The sequence below is a fragment of the Diadema antillarum genome, unplaced genomic scaffold (assembly GCF_040938485.1).
Source record: "Diadema antillarum isolate AM-2024a unplaced genomic scaffold, OU_Dant_1.0 seq00000810_RagTag, whole genome shotgun sequence".
NCBI classification, from domain to species: Eukaryota; Metazoa; Echinodermata; class Echinoidea; order Diadematoida; family Diadematidae; genus Diadema; species Diadema antillarum.
Genome location: NW_027271690.1, coordinates 35800 through 57498, shown reverse-complemented (window position 1 = coordinate 57498; position 21699 = coordinate 35800). Strand labels below are relative to the sequence as shown.

The 21699-nt window shown below is 37.3% G+C and overlaps 1 pseudogene; it reads left to right on the top strand.

Moving 5' to 3' along the window:
- LOC139739665 (uncharacterized) overlaps positions 1–21699 on the top strand; it is a 61219-nt pseudogene that overhangs the window by 3856 nt on the left and 35664 nt on the right.

Below are 21699 nucleotides of genomic sequence, written 5' to 3'. Positions count from 1 at the left end.
TTCTGAAAGACCAACAGATTTGAAGATCAGGAGAACTATTGACAACAACAGCAAAAACTGTAAACATTTGGCATAGAAAATAAGCTGACTCTGATTTGTCGTAGTATAGGGTCTTCAAGAAGCCCACTACATTAATCATTTTTCTCCACTCACTGTGTAAAGGAAAATTTTTATTTGGACAAAAAACAAAAACAAAAACAAAAAGGGGAATAACTGCATACTGTATACTATACCCGATATATGTAGCGAGTGTATTTTATTATTATTATTTTTTTTTTTTTGGTGAATCTTGATTTCCCGCCAATGTCATGAATGGTTAAATTGGCAGTCATGGCATACATCAATGATTAGAGAAATGTAAACAGGCATGTCGCATTCATGTGATGATCAGAGTTCATATTTTATCCCCCTTTTAAATTGGCAAATAGCACCTGATTCACAAAATTCACGAAAATAAAAGCCTTGCAAAATACAGGTGCTGTTCGTTATTCCGATGATTCGTTATTCCGAAGGTTCGTTAATCTGAAACACACAAATTCCCTATACCCAGAGGTTCGTTAATCCTAACATTTGTGGCATTATTCCGAAGGTTCGTTGTTCCGAAGGTTCGTTAATCCGAAAATGAAATAGGGTTCGCTATTCCGAAGGCTCATTTATCCAAAAATGAAATAAGGTTTGTTATTCCGAAGGTTTGTTAATCCGGAAATGAAATAGGGTTCGTTATTCCGAAGGTTCGTTGATCTGAAGTGATAAAGGGTCCATAATGAACCTTTGGAACAATGAGCTTTGTTTCATTTTCGGATTAACGAACCTTCGGAATAACAAGCCTCATCACATTTTTGGATTAACGAACCTTCGGAATAACAAACCTTATCACATTTTCGGATTAACGAATCTTCGGAATAATGAATCTTCGGAATAACGAACCTTCGGAATAACAAACCTTCAGACTGAAGAACCTTCGGAATAATGAACCTTCGGAATAACAAGCTGTAACCCAGAATACATGGCTTATTCAATATTCTATTCAAATGGCACTTTCTCAGAAGAGGTCACTGTGCTACTTACAGTCAGTGCATGCTCTTAGGATTTGAAGTGACAAATGTGCATTGTAGAGCAGGAAGGACTGAGTAGTGTTTTCAGGGCTCAGAGATGTAATTGTTTTTATTACAGGTTACTCACATCAATGAGTGGAAGAAAGAAATAACTCCTTTAGGGGAGAAACAAACAGAGAAAGAAGGAGAGAGAGAATGAAAAAGAGATGGAAAGGGAGTGTCAGTGAGAAACAGAAATGCAGAGAGAGAGATAAAGAAAAAAAGAACAAAAGAGCAAAAAGACAAACAGCAATGAGAGTATGAAAGGGAGAAAGAAAGAGAGACAGACAGGCTGAGGGAAGAATAAAGATTAAAGGGATTGTACAGTTTTGGTTGAGACCTAATTTCAGGTTTCTAAAAATTTTTGGTTAGATAATGAGAAACATATTATGAAATATGAAAGAGTATGTAATTCTATGAGGAATTCAACGTTTATTTGATGAAAATTGGTTTTGAAATGGCGGAGATATCCAAAAAAGAGCAATTAATTTAAAGTGTGGGACCCACACTTTATTACGATCGCTTTGTTTTGCTCTGTTTTTGGATGTTTCAGTCATTCCAAACCCGATTTTCATCAAATAAACTTTGAATTCCTCTTAAAATGGTATGCTCTGTACTATATCATAAGTGTTTTCTTGGTATCTCGCAAAAAGTTAAAAGCCCAATTCTCATCTCCACCAATACTGTACCATCCCTTTAAACAAGACACAGACAGGAAGGAGTGAGACACACTGGAAGAGAGATGAACAGACTGAGGGAGGGAAATAGAAAGAATGAGAGATAGATAAAAATGAAAAAAAGAAAGAAAGAGGGGGCCACACGTAGAGGAGGTAAAACAGACTTGGCAATGGATGAAAGAGAGATGGAGAGTGATAGAGAGAATGACAAACCAATAAAAGGAAGAGAAAAAGAAGAAATCAGGGACTGACACACCTAGAGAAAGAGAGTGAAGGGATACTGTAATGAACTGTGGGAAAGAAGTAGAAGGAAAATGAGAAACAGAGACTTGGGAGAAAGAAAGTAAGAAAAAAAGAAAGAAAGTAAGAAAAAAAGAAAGAAAGAAAGATAGAAAGAGAAACAGACAGACTTAGAGAGATACAACACGTGTACTGTAAAATGAGGAATGTTGGCATGCATTTTAATTTCACGAATTTTGCAAGCCCCAAGACTCGCGAAATTAAGATGCACGCGAAAGTTCTTATTTTCACTCTATGCATTGAGCGCCAGTGGCAATTCGTGAAAATTTCATGCCACGAAAAAGGCCGTTGGCTCCAATTCGCGAAAATTTCATGATTCGAATATATCATGTTTTACAGTATGTATGTAGAATATTTCATGAGGTTTTTATTGTCGTGAATTTCACAAGTTGGACGCAGTTTGGGAATTTAAGAACACACAAAAACATTAATATCTTGCATCCCAATATGAATGTGATGTGCATGCATACATTTTTCTATTCAGTACTGCTCATGTACTCCACAAATGCGAATTTAACCACTCACGAAATTGTCGGGAAGTCCCGAGTCGAGAAAAATTAGACTCACAAAATACATGGTGTATAAATTACAGTAAAGAGGGAGAGACAGACAGACAGACGGACAGACAGACAGACAGAGGAATGAGAGAGATAAAATGAGCGAAGAGAAGGGAGGGCGGTACAATTTTTTCTCTCCTTTAACTGAGAGTACCTTAACTCTCGTTCCAGAGGGGGGGATTTTCATGCGTTGACAGCAATGATAAATGGTATCCTATCGCAACAACATATACTTTATGATTCCATATTTCACTGCAGGTGATGTGATAATCCGTCTAAACCAATTTAGCAAATTAGCTGCACTAGCAGGCTTGTGGCAAAGTCTGTAATGAAAGATCCATGTAATTCTCTCTTTTTCTTAATGAACTGTGGCATCATAATGTGTATGTGTCAGTTGTTTTAGTCAACGTTTGCATTTTCCCCTTTACCATCTTCAGTCTGTAGTGTGTTTGAAGTGTCATGCTTTGAAGTCTGAAATCATAATTTTGAATAGTTTGACCTTTAAACTGTTAATTCTCTGTGATCCTTGAGATTTGTAGTTTGTGTGGGATCTGACTGATAAACACTTTTTTGAGAGCAAGAAGGGCATAAGTACTCCACAAACCCTTTCCGCTACTTTGAAGATCAGCAGCAATGAAACTAATGATTGTGCTCAGAGAAAAAAGGGTTAAGCCTAGAATAAAAGAAATAAAAGGGAATGCTAGCTTTAAAGAAAAAAGAATTACAAAAAAACATGAAGACAAATATTATGATTGCATCATAGGAATAATCATATTTACCAGGACCTAGATATCTTTTTATCATAGCAACTTTCAAATGACAACTTAATTGATCCTTCTGTTTAATTTCTGTCTTCAGCAAATATTAAAAAAAAAAATGAATAACAAAAATCAAGTAATACCCACTCTATACGATTGAAAATTAGAAACGATCAAAAAAAAAAGAAGAAAAAAGGAAATGTCGAACACTTGTCCCAAGTTGGAATTACTCATCACTGAATATTTCTTGCTGTCTGTGATATGTCCAAATGGGTCACATGACCTGGAGATGAAGAAGTCTGGGAAAATCCAGTGGAACATGTGTCAAATCTCCGAGAGGAAGCTGATTTAAGGTTAAAGGATTCCAGCGGTTTGTGAGAATGTGTGACATTAATCTTGATCGCAGATGACTGCCCCCCGGCGAGTCCATGTATAGACCACTGGCCGAGATTTTGTCAGATGCTCTTATCCCATTGCCATTTCTAATTAGGAGGCTTCCGTAGCTATTCCATTCTTCTGACAAGCTTGAACAAATTTATGTCTTTTCTTCATGTGCAATTTGCACAATTTTGCCTTAACAGAAAGGAGAAATAAATGGTAGTAAAAATACATACCCACTAAAACCCCAAAAGTGTATTTTTCATTGTTCTTCTTATTCATCTATTCATTCATGTATTCACAGATCTATCTACGGAGGGAGTATGCTCAGAATTTTATCCCTTAATCCTATACTAGCAGCAGAAAAATACCCTCTTTGCTGGTCCCCCCCCACCCCCCCACCCCCCCCCCAAAAAAAACACCAAAAAACAAAACAAAACAAACAAAACCAAATCAATATGTATATTATATATATATATATATATATATATATATGTGACCCGCTACAACAAAAGGACCCTAAAGTCGCTGACGGCTAAGCCGAGAAATTCGAGTTTGAAGTCACATCATCAAAATTGGTCAAAACAATTGGATTTCTGTTTTCGGCACAATTTTGTAGTCTAATGTTTTGTCTATCATCTGCCGAAATTTCGAAGCTAAATGATCAAAGGAAAGGCAAGAAATCAGCGTTTCTCTGGGCCATGATTTTCCGACTTTCAACGTAACAGAAACGTGTCCAAAGATTTGGATTTAGCGCCGCAGCTAGACTCCTCCCCTAGCAACGAGGGAGTGATCTTATTGGTTAGTGCATGGCATCCCAATTACTGATTGGTCGTGCGTTGACCGCTGGCGCTAAGCTTGAATGAACATCGCGGAGTTTGCTAGGAGCATGCCTTCTATTGTCAAGCGGTGAAAACTGTCTCGCCTCCCCTTGATCATGATAGCGTCGGAAGGAAAACTTTGTAGGCGTTTTTCTCGAAACTCTGATTTCCTCAAGCACTTGACATGCGCTAATAAAATCATTGATATCTTCCCAACCGAAAAATATTATGAGTTGTGCTATATATGAAATTAAGTAGAAGAGTAAGGGAATAATTTCAAGCCATTTTCAGAAAATTGTCCTCCCCCGACTTTCGGATCCTTTTGTTGTAGCGGGTCACATATATATATATATATATATATATATATATATATATATATATATGAATAAAGAGTTTGTTCGCAAAAACAGATAAGTCCATATTTGCCAAATGGAGATATTTGCGATTAAAGGTCAAGAAAAATAAAGAGAATAAGAAAATTTTGAAATTCTTTTGATCATAACTTCAAAAATGTACCTTTATATGTAGTGACCAATATATCATTTAAAATGTATTATTTTGTACTTTATGACAGAGACCGTGCTTCAAAATCTTCAAAAATGGACTTATCGGTTTTTGCGAACAAACTCTTTGTATTCTGTGGCTCAACAGTGGTAACCACATAGATATACAATTTCTTCTCACAACACACATTCTATAACCCAAATAAGTGAAAGGCAATGTAGTGAGTTTCAGTTTAAGTAGTTTCAGAGTCATTCAGTTATTGTGGAGAGCATTTGATGAGCTTCTCTGCAGATTAAGGGGGAGGATGTTTCTTCTAAGATGGAACCTCTATGGGCACTGTCAGTTGCTCCTCCCCCCCCTTCCATACACACATTAAAGATGTTCAGTGGCCCCTTGACAATAACCATTACGACATAACATTTCCCCTGACCAATGGTTGAAAGAAAAGAAATAAGGAAGTCAGCGAGGATAGTCTTCTAGAAGTTTTAAGAGAAGTAAATTTTTCATCGCGCCTCTTTGCTGATTAAGTGGGAGATCCAAATTTCCTGCCAGAAGATTTTAGCAAGCTCTGTGGGATACAAGCAGCTGCCACATGACTTGGACCGAAAAAAAGAAAGAAAAAAAGAAGAGGCAAAGATCTTCTCTTTTTCTTTTTTTAAAAACATTTGTGTTCTCAAGGTTCACTCTTTTTATTGTAAAACAGAGGGCATGTACCATATTTGATGTGAATCACTTTATTAATCCAAGCAGCATAATTTTGTGTTTTAGCATTAATTTTTCACAGAATCTTAGAAGATTAATCAGTCATGAACCAGAATATATTATGTGATACAAAGCATATATATATATATATATATATATATATATATATATATATGCGTATGTCTCCATGGCAACATGATGTATGTAGGGGTACCTTGTCAGAAGGGATGGCTCATCTTTGGATTTGCATATTTGGGAAGAAGAGGACTGTATGTGTCTTTCAAACTAAATTTCTTTTCTGGTTTTCCTTTTGAATTGTCATGCATAATGTACTTGAATTCAGGTCATCATATTTGGTATATTGATTTGCAGATGTGCATCAGATTGAATATGTCTTCAAAGGCAAGTTCAAGTTCACATCAGAAATTGCTCATTACAGAAAAAAAAAATCAGTGTTTGCATTTATCAACTCACTTCTAGTGTGGAATTAAGGTTTCCAAAAAACTTTCGGGGAGTTTTGGGCATTTGATAAACACAAAGCTGTTGATGGGGTTAGAAACACATTTCTGAAATGCCCCCCAAAAAATGTGTTTGAGCCGGAAACGCATTTCTGTAGAGTTGATAAACGCAAAGTTGTTTTGAAACATGATGATAGCTTGGACCTGCCCATGCCAACCACTGCCAACTCCACATCTCTGCTCCTCGGGTCAAACTGCGCAAGGGAGCTGTGCAGTAACAAGGCCTCCCAATCGACTCACGACAGAGCATGAAAAATGCAACAACGAGAGAAATGCGATCCGAAAGGCGTTTTCAAATGCATTTGGATAGTGGGTATTGAAACATTCAAACTCAATGTTCTCATGAAGTTTGTTGACCCCTCCATTTGTTTGTTTGTTTGTTTGTTTTTGTACCATGCAGCCCAAACAAGTAATGGACCACTTGATATTGAGAAGCTGAGGCAAGAGGCATGGAGGAATAGCAAGACAAATGATTCAGTGGTAAGAATAAGCATTTACTTTTATGGGTAATTACCTCCGCCTAAGGGAGGAGGTTATGTTTTCATCGGTGTTGGTTTGTTGGTTTGTTTGTCCATGTGCAAAATAACTCAAAAAGTAGTAAATGGATTTGGATGAAACTTACAGAAAAGATTGAGAATGACACAAGTAACAGACAATTAAATTTTGGCAGTGATCTGGGAATTTTTATGGATTTTATGAAGGATTTTTGATATTTTGGCAGGTATTGTCAATGAACTTTGGAGTTCAAGTGGCATATTTTTTTTAGGTTTTCATACGTGCACTAAAGTGCGTGCTCTAGTTTCTGGTCCAGGGCGAGGCATGCCGCGCAGCTGGCATTGATGACTTAACCAAAGGTTTCTATATTGGGAAATAAGGCGATTTTCAGCATGCATACTAGTACATACTCAGTATGTATGGGTAGAAATCACTGATCTCCCTACGAAAGATAAAGATCAGTGGGTAAAAAGTTCTGTTTAACCAATCATCATAATTGTGTTACCTTCCAGTTTAACTTTGCTTGACTGTTGTCTGATGTCTTTTGTTGAATTGAATGCTGAAAATCAAAAACTTTTTCACTGTCCATTTCCCAAATGACTCTCTATACCAACTTCAACAGAATTTCTCTCTCTCTTTCTTTTTCCAGAATGAATATCAAAATACACAAGTTGGAAGGTAAGTATTAGAAATGTTTATTTTCTATTTTTATTTCTGTTATTGTTGATGTATGATAATATGAGAGAATAGCAATTGTGGTCGATCATCTTATCAAATGTGACCCGCTACAACAAAATGATCCTAAAGTCGGGCGAGGTCGATTATTTGAAAATTGCATGATATAATCCCCTAATCTTTCTGCTTTAAATTGATATATAACACATTTTATAAAAATGATCGGCTGTGGAGATATCGATGTTTAAAAGAGAGCATGTCGAGACGTCTGGAAAATCACTGTTTCGAGAAAAGCGTCCTAGAAGTCTTCCTTTCGATGCAATCGTGATCAAGGGACATGCAAGTCAGTTTTCACCTCTGGACAATAGAAGGTAAGCCCTAGCAACCCCCGAAGAGTTCATTCAAGAACATCAGCGTCGGCGGTCTCCTCACCAACCAATCAGTGACCAGGATGTGAGAAGCATAGCGCACCCCGCCCGCACGCACCAGTCGACTGGGCAGTGTGCGAGCTTCACGCTTCGGTTAGCAGCAAGCAGCAAACTGACCAATGAGATCACTCTGGTCGTTGTTAGGGGCGGAGCCTATCTGTGGCGCTCAATCCAAATTTTCGAACCAGTTTCTGCTTCATTGAAACGCCAAAAAACATGGCTCAGAAAAACGCTATTTTTTTATCTTTCCTTTGATTATTTTGCTTCAAAATTTCGACAGATGATAGAAGACATGTTAGACTCCAATAATATATCAAAATCAGAAAATCGTAAGTTTTGACCAATTTTAATGCTCTGACTTCAAACTCGATTTTCACGGCTTCGACCGTGCGCGACTTTAGGACCTTTTTGTTGTAGCGGGTCACAAATGCATTTTACAGAATTTAGAGTGTCATGTGAACTTTGGAAGGTATGTAGCAATAGTGTATGACACCTACGCATTTGTCAGTCATATGTCGCACAGTGTTTGGGTTACAAATTACGTATGACCACACATCTATACATGGTGGGCGTCCTTGTGTTAGTTTTATTATGATGATGATGACTTTTATGTAATAGAAATAATTACAGTAGTTACAGTAATAGTGATTGTAATAATGATATTATAATTGTAGTAATGCTATTGAACAGTAATGATAATGATGAATGTAACTGAAATGACATTATAAATGATGTTAAAATATTGTAATAACTCTGACAGAGAATTATTAGCACTGGTAAAAATCATCCTGTATGTACAAATTGTTTGACATTTATATGCACTTTATTGTCCCCCTTATAGTATTACTGAAGACTTCTATGAACTCCCCATCGCAAATGAACCCCCCAAGCTGCCGTCGATGGACAATCGGCCACCGATCCCCAAACAGAGGATCGTGGACGAGGTGGAAGATGTCTACGAGGACCCAGATGACAGCACCACGGAATCCGGTCGGGTAAGGGTGCTAGGAGGCCACGCCCTCCCTCTCCTCCTCCCCCACCCACCTTGATCTCACCCCTAGTCTCTTGCCCTAGATATGCTAGCAGAACACACAGTCATAACACTCTTAGATTACTGCCAAATTTTTATGCACATACCATGAAACAGGATTCTTCAAACATCCAGTTGGACAATTAGAAGCAACTTTCTGGATTTTACAATCAAGGTTTGATTTCACCTGTGTGAGCTTTCTCCTGCTGTTTTCTGCAGACTTCATCAGACCAGTGTTGACTTGATATAGATGTGGTTATTGACAGTCTTATAGTCAGATAGACTGGGAATGTACATTGAAGATAATTTATTTTGTCCCATGTCGCAATTCATTGTGTTTTCGCGCCCCCGCTGGATGTGAGCCTCCCAGATCCATCTCTTCAATTTGTTCCTGTGTTCGGACAGAATGATGAGACTGACAATATCCCAGTGAGTCAACGCCAGTATGATAAGGCCTGCATAAATCAGTAGGTGAAATCTCACAAAGGTAGAATGAAACTCGAGTTGATTACCTATTAATAAGATTTGCATCTAACAGACATTTACCAATTAGATGAACCCCTTCAAAAGGTCCAGTTGGTCCGTTTATTCACTAAATTGATAGTGAGATATGGTTGGAAAAACAGAGGAATTGGTAGAATAGGCAATAGAACTGAACTCACAGTGTTTAGAATCATCCAGAAAAGATGCAGGCAACATTCACAACATTAACCAAACACAGCACAGTACATTTTATTAGTTCAAAGAGGGCAGGTGGTCAGACTCTTTGGCCCGAATGCATGAAGGTGGTACAATCTTGTCCATGGTTTAAACCATGGACAAAGACCATGGGGTGCCAAGTGTTGCATGGCCTATTTCATTACGAAATGTCATTTCATTACAAAATAATCATTTCATCAACAAAATGACTGATTTCGTAACGAAATATTCCATGCACCACTCGGCGTCCCATGGTCTTTGTCCATGGTTTAAACCATGGACAAGATTGTACCATCTTCGTGAATTCCGGGCCTGTATAGTCGCAATGTCCTGTTTGATCATTCTACCCTCATAATATGCATAATGTTGACACATCTTACACAGTCTGCATTTGAGTGACCAAAGGCATTTTAAAGATACGATGAGAGTAACTGACTGAAATTGATTGCAACTTAACAATGCAATTGTATATCAACCTTTCGGTTTTTTTCTGTGTATGTGTGTCTGTGTTTGACAGGTGTTATGTGTCACACATTTAGCCATAATGAAGCCAACAATGAAATATTTTAGATGGCAATTTATGAAAACACAACACAAGTAAAATAAACTGTAGAGAAGGCACTGTATTTTCAGCTCTGTACAGTGTATGAAGACAGTGTCTAAACTACAGCATAGAGAAAGTGCACCTGTGGACACGTTTACACTCAATCGCTGTGTAAATAATCGTTAGATAGATAATGAATGTGACATCATAGCGTCGTTACAGAGGTAGGCGTGGGAAACCGGACGGCGATAAAAACACGAAAATGCTGTGATGTCATTCAGGATATGGAGGAAACAATGTGAAGTGGGCCAAGCCACGACAGACACCTAAACTGATTCATTTAGATTCACAGAAAAAATGTGAGCTGGCCAGGACTTATATCAGTCATATAAAAGTTCAGTTGTGACAGATTAATTTGTTTGCTAGTCAATTGTGGCTGTACCTATATGGTGGACACTTTAGCTATATCATACTCCAACCACTGCTAGTCTTGGATATGTCTGTTACAGGGGAATTAGAGGATTCGTTTGTGTTTGTGCACATACAGAGAAGAAGTTTGTTTGGAAGATCGGTGAGTGCCATTAGATATATCACAAAAAGCTCTTTTTCACGTGCTCATTATTATAAGATCTTTGTTGGTAAGTGTTGCGCTGTTTATTTTTCTGGAAAAAAAACCCAGATATTTTTGTTCTCCATCACAGTATGGTATTTCTTATTCTACCACACCTCTCTTTGTACACCTCACCAAACACAACAAATGCAGTATTTCAGCACTCATTTATAAACATTCTTAAGCAACTCAAATTCATGATATTTTTTTTGTTTGTTTTTCGTTCTTATTTTTGCATGGATAGATTTGTCAGAGAGGACTATGAAGGTTAACCACCGTTTATTTGTACCTTGTTGCCATAGTGACATGCCTCCATAGAAAAAGTTCACACTAGTTAATAGGAGCTTTGAGTGTTAGAATGAAGTCATACTAGTTGTTGTTGTTGTTTTTTTTTTTAATGAGTACTAAAGTGCAGAAATCCATACAAAAGTCACATCTGGCTGCAATATCAAATGCATTGCTGGACTATTTGATAGCACAAACAGACAAACATATGGATAATCAAAGAACAACGCTTCTGTCATTGTTTTCAGTGAACGCATAGAAAACCAATTTCTGTGACATACTCACAAATTGTCTTATCTTATTTCTTGTCAGATTCACTCATTATGATAGTAATTCGTCTCCCTTCTTACGTTTTTGAGAATAAGGATCAATACATTTGTAATTGTCTTTGATCATCCACCAGAAATACATACTGTACTAAGTACATGATAGTTCAGTAGTGAACTCAATTTTCACAAATGGTTAACCAGTGATCAACTTGTGTACTGTTTTATCACTTCCCAGTCGTAGAATTTAACTTTTTAAGGGTAGGTTAACCTTTTTTTTTTTTTGGATGGAAAATCATAATTTCCAAAATTGGTAAATATGGTTGTCAATCTTTAAAACCATAATATGATAGCAAAAAATGACCATGAAGTATATACCCAAGTTATAGTGACATATTTATTTGGGGATTTTTTTCTTCTTTTCTCTCTCTCTTATATGGTGCACAAAGACCATTGATCAGTAGTTCATTATTTTATAAGCTTCCTCAGTTTGAGAAATGTCACAATGGCACATGTATCAGTATGTCAAGCTCATCTAAAATATCAAATTTTAGGGGAAATGGCTGTTGATGATGTGGAATAACATACAAATAGCAAAATAGTCATCGTTCGTCCTCTACATCCTCTTGAAATTGACGTATGTACTTATTTCATGTTTTTCCCTTTTTATGTGAGCAGTTTCCACTGAACAAAATATAACTTATTCGCACATGACCTCTTGCAACTATAGACACTGCTTCATTATTTGCATATGCCAGACATATATATATAAGAAAGCACTCAAATAGATCGCGTAACTTTAGCACTTCTGCCACGTAGATCTTTCTGTAGGAAAAAAAAAAATTCTCTCAGTTACTGCATCACTGGTGGTCATGCTCCTTACTATGCCAAACAGACAGAAAAGCACTCTAATGGATCGCAGAGCCATTCTTACATGCGCCAAGTATACTTCTTGCAACGTTTCCTTTCTTAAAGGGGAAGGCGAGTAACTGATCAGTGGGAATCAGTGCGAATGCTGGGGGATGATTGTTCCAATTCTTGTGGGATTCATTTAAGAGTACATAATGTATCTATTGTTGTGTGAAAATAATTTGCTTCAGAACGGTCTCATATTCAAGTAATGTGCAGCTTAATGCCCCGTCACTGACCAGGCATGCTAACCTGGAAACATTAAACTGCACATTACTTGAATATGAGACCATTCTGAAGCAAATAATTTTCACACAACAATAGATATATAATGTGCTCTTGAATGAATCCCATAAGGATTGGAACAATCATCTCCCAGCGTTTCCACTGATTACTACTGATCAGTTACTAGCCTTCCCCTTTAAGGGGATGGTATAGTATTGGTGGAGATGAGATTTGGGTTTTAACTTTTTGCGAGATAGCAAGAAACCACTTATGAAATAGTACAGAGCATACCATTCTAAGAAGAATTCAAAGTTTATTTGATGAAAATCGGTTTTGAAATCGCCGAGACATCCAAACACAAAGTAAAACAAAGCGTTCGTAATAAAAGGTGGGTCCCTCCTTTTATTGTCTCGCCCACCGGAGGTGAAGGTGAGACTATGGGATCCAAATGGCGTCCGTCTGTCGTCCCGTCCGTCGTCCGTCGTCCGTCGGTCGTCCGTTTACCTGCAAGACTCTCTTATGATGCATAACTTGGCATCTGTTACAGCAATGGCAGCCACACTTGAATGATAGAAGCACTAGGGGTATCTTCATGTTATGATGTTGTCAGAGGTCATGTGATGATGTCAAAGGTCATTTGAGGTCATATATTAAAGAGTATGTGCAAGACTCTCTTTTCTATGTTAAAGTTTACCTGCAAGACTCTCTTTTGACAAATAACTTCACATAAGTTGCTTGGATTACAACTTAACTTGGGTCATAGATGCACTGGGGGTACCTTCATGTTATGGTGCCGTTGGAGGTCACAGGATAAGGTCAAAGGTCATTTGAGGTCAAAACGTTAAAGTTTACTTGCAAGACTCTCTTATCACATGTAATTCGACACATGTTGCTACAATGGCAATCAAACTTGGGTGGTGGATGCACTGGGGGTACCTTCATGTTATGGTGCCATAAGAGGTCACATGATAAGGTCAAAGGTCATTTGAGGTCATACGTTAAAGTTTGCTTGCAAGACTCTCTTATCACACGTAACTCAGCACATGTTGCTACAATGGCAATCAAACTTGGGTGATGGTAGATGTCTCTTGGGAAGTTGAAGGTAACCACAAGGTCAAAGGTTACAGACAGGGGTCAACGAACTTTTAGGGCCCAATGTTAAGTTTTTAGGGCGCATTTCGTTTATGGCTCATAACTTTTGATCCCTTTGTCCGTTTGTGACCAAACTTGGATGGAAGATGTCCCTTGGGGAGGTGAAGGTCGTCACAAGGTCAAAGGTCACAGACAGGGGTCAACAAGCTTTTAGGGCCCAATGTTATGTTTTTAGGGCGCGGTTTGATTGTGGCTCATAACTTTTGATCCCTACGTCCGTTTGTGACCAAACTTAGACGGTAGATGTCCCTTGGGGATTTAAAGGTCATCACAAGGTCAAAGGTCACAGACAGGGGTCAACAAACTTTTAGGGCCCAATCTTATGTTTTTAGGGCGCTTTTTGATTGTGGCTCATAACTTTTGATCCCTTTGTCCGTTTGTGACCAAACTTGGATGGTGAATGTCCCTTAGGGTGTTGAAGGTCACCACAAGGTCAAAGGTCATAAGCAGGTCAATTAACTTGTGGGAGTTATAAAAAATATTAATTCCTTGTACGCGAATGGGCGAGACACAATTCGGCGATTGCCTTGTTTGAATCGCTCTGTTTTTGGATATCTCAGCCATTTCAAAACCAATTTTCATCAAATAAATGTTGGATTCCTCCTGGAATTACATGCTCTTTCATGTTTTCTTAAGAGGTTTCTCATTATCTCACCCAAACATGTTAGAAACCTGAATTTAGGTCTCAACCAAAACTGAACGATCCCTTTAAACCGTAGTCTTCTCTACTAGCCATGTTACTATAAAGAGCAACGCCATATAAAATACGCTGCTTTAGAATGCTCAAGCTTTCTTATGGTTGCTCCATCTCTCTCTGTAGCATTAACCTCCTCCAGCAAGAGTAGACAAATTCAAAAGAAAGTAAAAAAAATATTAAAAAAATAATCAGAAAATCAAAGTTAAAGGGAAGATGAGATTCACTAATCTTTCTTTTTCTAGAGTGCTGTATTGAACAGTCTGCCATATGTGCAACAGGTAATGTTATGTATTTTATATTTTGTATTCTATCATCTCTTTGTCTGTAGCTACTAATTAATAAGTAAATAAAACAAAAGATGCATAATGCATAGATATATGCATAAATACATGGAGATATAAAGATGGATGGAGAGAGAGAGAGAGAGACAGACAGATTGACAGACAGACAGATAAACAGACTCTTGGAGACAAAATTAGATATTGGAAGTTTTGTCCAAGTGATTTAGATTTACTCACTCGCCCAACTGACTTGTGCCTGTGATAAGAGGTATTCGCTGTCTGGAACACAGTTGTATTTTGTAGTGTGTGTGAGCACTGGCCACAAGATGGTGGCTTGATTCACTGTAAACCTCGGATACAGTCAACTGCCAAAGAAATGGCAAAAACGCTAAAATATTTTTCATATGCTGATTTGTTCTTTTTCTTTAAATTCAGGAAAATCTATCATGAACACTTATTTATGTTTTGAGAGTGCATTAATGTTTAAGTGGTGAAAATTTTTCTGAATGATAGTAATGTGTTTATACTTGTGTATATTTTCAATTTGTTTAAACTATACTCATTCAGGTAATTTGTTAGATTCCCTCTTGTCTTTGCTGATTTTTAGTTTTTTTTTCTTTGTGTTGCCTTGATTTCTTTTGGCAGTGCACATTTCTGTTCTTCCATGTATGTGTATTCTGAACTGTCTTGATAATTCCTATATCAGTCTCTTGCTCTCTTATATCAACTCTAAATATATTCATTTCTGTTTTCTCCCCATCTTTATTATTGTATATCTGTGTCTCGTATATTGATCATTCAATTTTCAGTCACCAAATCTCTGTGTGTTGTGTGTGTGTTCCCTAATGATGCATATCACTCTTTGTATAGATATAATTCCTCCCCCTCTGTCCCTCTATCTCTCCCCTCCCCCTCCCTTCCCTCTCCCCTCCCCACCTTTCTCTGTATCTCTCTTTGTTTCTCTATTGGTTTAGTCATCACCATATTCACCTGTGTTTCTCCCTTCTTAACTCACTTTCTCTCTTTTTCCTTATCTATCTATTCCTTTTTCTCTCCCTCTCTTCATCATTCTATGACATCATTTAAGAGTAACTATCCCTTGTATTTCCCATGTTTCTCTCTCTCTCTCTCTCACACACACACACACACACACACCCTCTCTCTCTCTCCCTCTAACTATTCATATCTATCTCTGTCTCAAATAGTCTTCGTCTCTCTGTGATATCATCATGAGTAACCTCTCCTTACAATTGTATGTTCCTCTTTTAATCTTGCCTCTTTCTCTTTTCAGTAACTATCTCTATCTCTGTCTGTCCTTGACCCTATGTGATACCATTGTTAACGGCTTTCCCATATGTTCCTCTTCTTTATATATATCTCCCCCTGAATGCCCCTATCTCTATCTCTATCTCTATTTTCTATCTCTATCTCTCTTTCTATCTCTATCTCTATTTATATTTCTATCTCTATCTCTATTTCTATATCTATCTCTTTATCTATTTCTATCCCTTTGTCTCTGTCTATGTCTCCCAATGACATCATTGCATGCAACTTTTCCCCATGTTTCAATTTTTAATCTCTTTCTCTATCCTTTTGCCATCAGGGATCGATGCCACCTGGTTCTGTCAGTGATGAAGGAAGCGGAAGCACATTCATGTTCCAGCATGGGGGAGGGGGTAAGTTTTGCACCCCTTTCGGATGCAGATGTCTGTAGCATTGTCGAAATAACACCAATGGACATAGCAGTTTGCTTTGAATCTTTTTAGCTGGTCTCGTGAGAATTAGTATTCTAAGTAATTGTCATGTATAGGTCAGTAATTTAACAAGTTTCAGAATATAAGATATTTCACTGCCCATGAAACACAATGGTGTACTTAAAAAACAGTATTTGTTAGGGTAGAACCTGTAAAATGTTATACTGGTAACTACCACAATGATTTGTTTATTGAACAAAATGATACTGAATTTTATGTCTTATTGATGATCTTATTTGTATTATTTATATTTTTTGTTCCAAATGTTCATAATTATTGTGTAATTTGTATTGTTTGTAATCATGAAATCAATAAAACATACAAAAAAAAAAAACACCCAGTATTGTATAATCTACTGAGGAGGCTCAGTTAATTAATGTGAAATACGCTACACCTATACTCAAGGAATTTGGAATGTGAATGCAGAATAGCAATTCATTGAAGATTCCTTTCATTATGTGTGGAGACACTCATTGTTACACAGGAGGTTTGCTCTGCTGGCTCAGATAGAATATACTGATGCTTAGAGATTAGTGACTTCAAGCAAATTTGTTTTTAAAGGCTTTTCTTTGTACTTTAAGCTTTGTTTTGTTACCAATATTAGTTATAAGCGGAAAAACTTGGTGTTCCATTGTGCCTTGTTCATTTGTGTGAAGGCTTCCCAAATAAAACAATTGGAATGCTTCTCTTTCAGAAATACCAGTGGATGACTACAACAGTGACTCTACAGATTATGATGAAGTCGAAGTCGAGGTTACGTGAGTATCATGAACTGAACACATTTTGCTTTCGAACATTGAAACTTGAACATGGACAATTCACTATATAGGGTGAATTTATCTCAAAGAGGAGGCAGTGTTGCAGGGGAAAACCAATTGCAATAGATTAATGCAGATCAGATCAAACCTACATATGTGTGGTAATAGCGATGAGCATTGCTAACATAATTTCCTTTGAGAAATTCAACATGAGAATCATGATAACATGGTTTATCTTCACTCCCCATTCAATGTCCCCTCAACAGTTTGATATGAAGAACCATTCTTTGAGGAATGTTTGACATAACATGATTTAATTATAGGTACTGTATGAGACCTTGACTAAGAAATTATATGATATGATATCCTTCTTTTTTTTTGGGGGGGGGGGAAATGAGTATGATATTGCATGAAGCGATATGTGCTGTATAAAGTTGGAGCAATTTGTATTTTGTTTTCCAGAGAGAAACCTAAAAAGAAACAGACCGACAAGCTACAGGAGTTCAAAAATGAGCATGCGTCAGAAACAGACATCGACCTCATCGACAGACTCTTCTACTACAACAATATGATCAGCACAATAAAGGGAGGCATCTCTCTTGGGAAGTGGGAGAAGCGCTACGTGATTGCCAGGGACAACCAGCTCATGATTTACAAAAGTTACAAGGTTTGTTGTGCGGCTGTCTTGCAGACAGCACTGAAATTTTACAACCAGAATGTAACACATTACTTTCGTCTCTGACTAGTAAAGTGGTCTCTGTCATTATCACTATCACCATCATCACCAACTATTTCAACATCTTCACCACTACCTCCATCACCACAACCATCATCACCACCGTCATCACCACCGTTATCACCACCATCATCACCATTCACCATCACCACCAGCATCTCCATCACCATCACCATCACCATCATTGTCACCCCATCACCACCACCATCATCATCACCATTATTGCCAGTACCATTACCATCACCATCTCCATCACCGTCGTCATCACCATCAACGTCAACATCGAAATCAACATCACCATCACCATGTGAATCTCAAAAACCATCACCATCATCACCATCATCACTACTGTCATTTTTATCATCATCATTACCATCACCATCATTATTATCACAATCATCATCATCATCGTCAACATCACCATCACTGCCACTGCCACTACCACAGTCGTCATCATCATCATCACCATCACTACCATTACCATCATCGTCACCACCATTACCACCACCACCATCACCATCATCATTATCATCATCATCATCATTATCATCATGGTCTTTTTCTCCTCCATCTATTTCTATTTCTGTTTTCCTCATCTCCTCTTCTTCCATCTCCATCTCAGTTCCCCCCCCCAACTTGTCTTCCTCTTCTTTCCAACACTCTCAAAGGGTCTCCTCATCCTACCATCCCATTTTCAGGGATAGCAATGACAGTCTTCAGGTCTATGTAATGAGATAGAGTAGAAATTGCAGATTCTTTCAAATTTGGGGCACATTTTTTCTGCATTGTGCAGTCATCAGCAATTAATAGTACCGATGTATGTTTTAAAATTTCTGAATAAAAGACTATTTGGAGTATTTTCAATTGCCATAAGTGGGTACAACCTTCAAACAACATTCATAGGAATATGATGTATTTTGATGAATTCTTGCTGTTCATGTTTACTGCTCTTCCCTGATTTCAATAACTTTTTTCTTTCATTTTTACTGTGATGATGATGATGATGATGATGATGATGATGATGGATGATCAGGACAAGAAGGCCCAGAGGTTGCCCATGATGGGGTTAGACGTCTGGTACGTCGGTGTCCAGACCAACAGGGACTTCGTCTTCCGAATCAATCACCAGAGTATGAAGCACCCTCTACTGATGGCAGCAGAATCCAAGCTAGATGCCGATAAATGGGTCGCTGTAAGTATTTCTTTCTGCTCTCTCCTACTGAGACCATACAATTTTAATTATGCTGTATGACCTCAGTTATCCCACCATCTCTTTTCCGAACTCTTCTATCATTCAGACATGTTCATTTAGTAAAGATATTTTTTTAAAGGTAATTTTAAACTCTATCCAAAATGTAACAAAACTTAAGATTTACCTATACTATTCCCTCCAGAAACTTGCTATGAATATTACATTGAAATGATTCAGTTCCCTTTAAAAATGGACAGTGATTTTAAGTGTACATTGGCTAGCATAGATTACTACCACTGTTGTGGCACATGTTACCAACTTAGATACCACTGGGTCGGCAGCTGTATGTTCATTTACATTAACGCCGTTTCTCCCATATCTGACCATATTGGTTATCCGGACGGGTGCGGGTCCCAACATGGCCGGATATCTGAGGTTGGACTGTACATAATGTATGCATGAATGCATCTTTCTATATATGTCTGTATGTATCTATCTGTGAATGTATGAAGATATGAAATTCACTATATATACACTTTTAGATGTATTTCTCTCTTTATGTTTATTAACTCTCACTATTTAGGAAGAGAGAGTGAGGAAGGAGAGAGAGGGAGAATTTTGAAATTTACTTTTAATGATCACAAATATACATTGTAGTATTAAGAATGAATATCATTGAGTTTGTAATTAATGTAGATAGCTTTCAAGAACTGCATTCAAATAATCAAGTTAGATAATTGTATTGAATCTCTACCTCCTTTATAGTGTAAGTATACAGTCAAGTGATATATTCAACCTGATTTACTCTTTCCTTTATTCTGTTTCTCTGCTTGTCAGAGGGGATTGATGTGCTTTGAAAATTTGGCTCTCCAACATTATGAGTTTGTACCCTACAAAAATGATTGCATTTTTATATAGTTTCCACGCCTTCCGGGAAGATATTACAGAGCCTGTGATTCTACCTGGTATATGGATTTGCTTTTATGCTGCAACTTATTTTGCAAGTTTTTTTCCCTTTTTGTTGTCCTTTTATAAGATTGCAACACGTGCTTAATGCATATACTTTCACAAAGTATACATTAAAAAAAAATGGCTGTGTCCTCAGAAAAAACATCCTTCTTGTTCCGTAGTAGAAAGACGTTGATAACTATTCACATTTCTATTTCTTGATCTTTCATTTATATGTAGGCAAGTCTCATTAGTAATTTCTATCAAGCTTTCTACTCACGCCCAAAAGTGAATAATAGGCAGTTGTCTTTTTCAGTTCTTTTTTTTTTAGCTCGTTTTTTTTTTTTGTTTACAAGATGTCCAAGTTTTAGAAGAATTCTATGGTGGTAATTCAAGCTTGGCCATTTTCTGCAATTGATTAAGCTGCAAACGAAGTGATATTCTGGCTCTCCTGTCATCAAAGTTCAAATTCTTGCTTAAATTTGACACAAGAAATCTTTTCCATTCAACAGATATCATCCAGACTCTCCTCACTTGCTCAACCCCCATATACCTTTTTAGCTTATCACCATGCTGAACTCTGCTGATGTGTCATATTTCTATTTTCAGTGCCTTGCTGAAGTTGCTAAAACATATCCATGTTCTCTTATGATCTGCTGTACCTGTTATAGTTTCTGTTGTGATGCAAAAATGTCGAATGTACACATGCTAGTGAGAGCTATCAGCAAAGAGATCTATCTAAAGCAAGAGACATACTGTCTTATCAAAATCAATTTGTTTATCCTGCCCTTAATCAAGATGTGTTGTATTGTTTTTACTTTTTGTCTTCATTTTATACTTCATGAGCATTTACCATTATTTTGTGGAGGTTTCTCTCTTTTGTTGTTTTTTTATTTATCTATATTTCTTCAAGATATTGAAAAAAAAACGTCTTCAGTTTGTCAGGATATATTTTTGAGAGATGAATATGGTTTATCATACATATATATGTATTTTGCTTCAGTGATATCACAAACATGCATGGCAAGAAGCAGAAAACAATGTATATTTTTTTCCCATATACATTAACAAAATGGCATAATTCTTGAGATAATGTATTGGAGAGTAGGGTGGTGAATTTTGTTATCTTTATTCCTATGAGAACCAAACTTTGCATTTTCTCATCATAGAAGTGTGTATCAGCATATCACCACACTATATGAATATCAAAGTTTGGTCACATGATGTAAGAAAGGATTATCAATAAAACCAATTCGTGACTGAACTCAGTCAAGAGACACATCAACAGCCCTTCCTGTCAATCACAAACTGTCGATTTCATTTTATTTTCCCCTGCCTTGTGTGCTTATAGGTTCTCAAGCGATACTCAACCATCGACCACACAATCATACCGTCATCAGGATTCCAAGCCGAGGAGCCGGAGGAAGGGAGTGGGGGCAAGAAAGGTATCTTGTAATTGACTCAACATCCCCTTTTCCATCTTGGATTTGATGATTGAAAGTAATTTGTTAGTATGTTTTAGTTGCTAGTGTATTGAAATCCTGACCCATAAAGGTGCCTTGCCTTCTACATGGGATACCGTAACGAGTAGTTGCAACAACCCAGGTCATCAGATGTTCACTTGTTTAGAATAATGCAGGCTGCTATGTAAGAGTATGAAGTAAAATGTTCAGAAGGCAAAGAAGCAGAACAAAGCAGCTTTCATT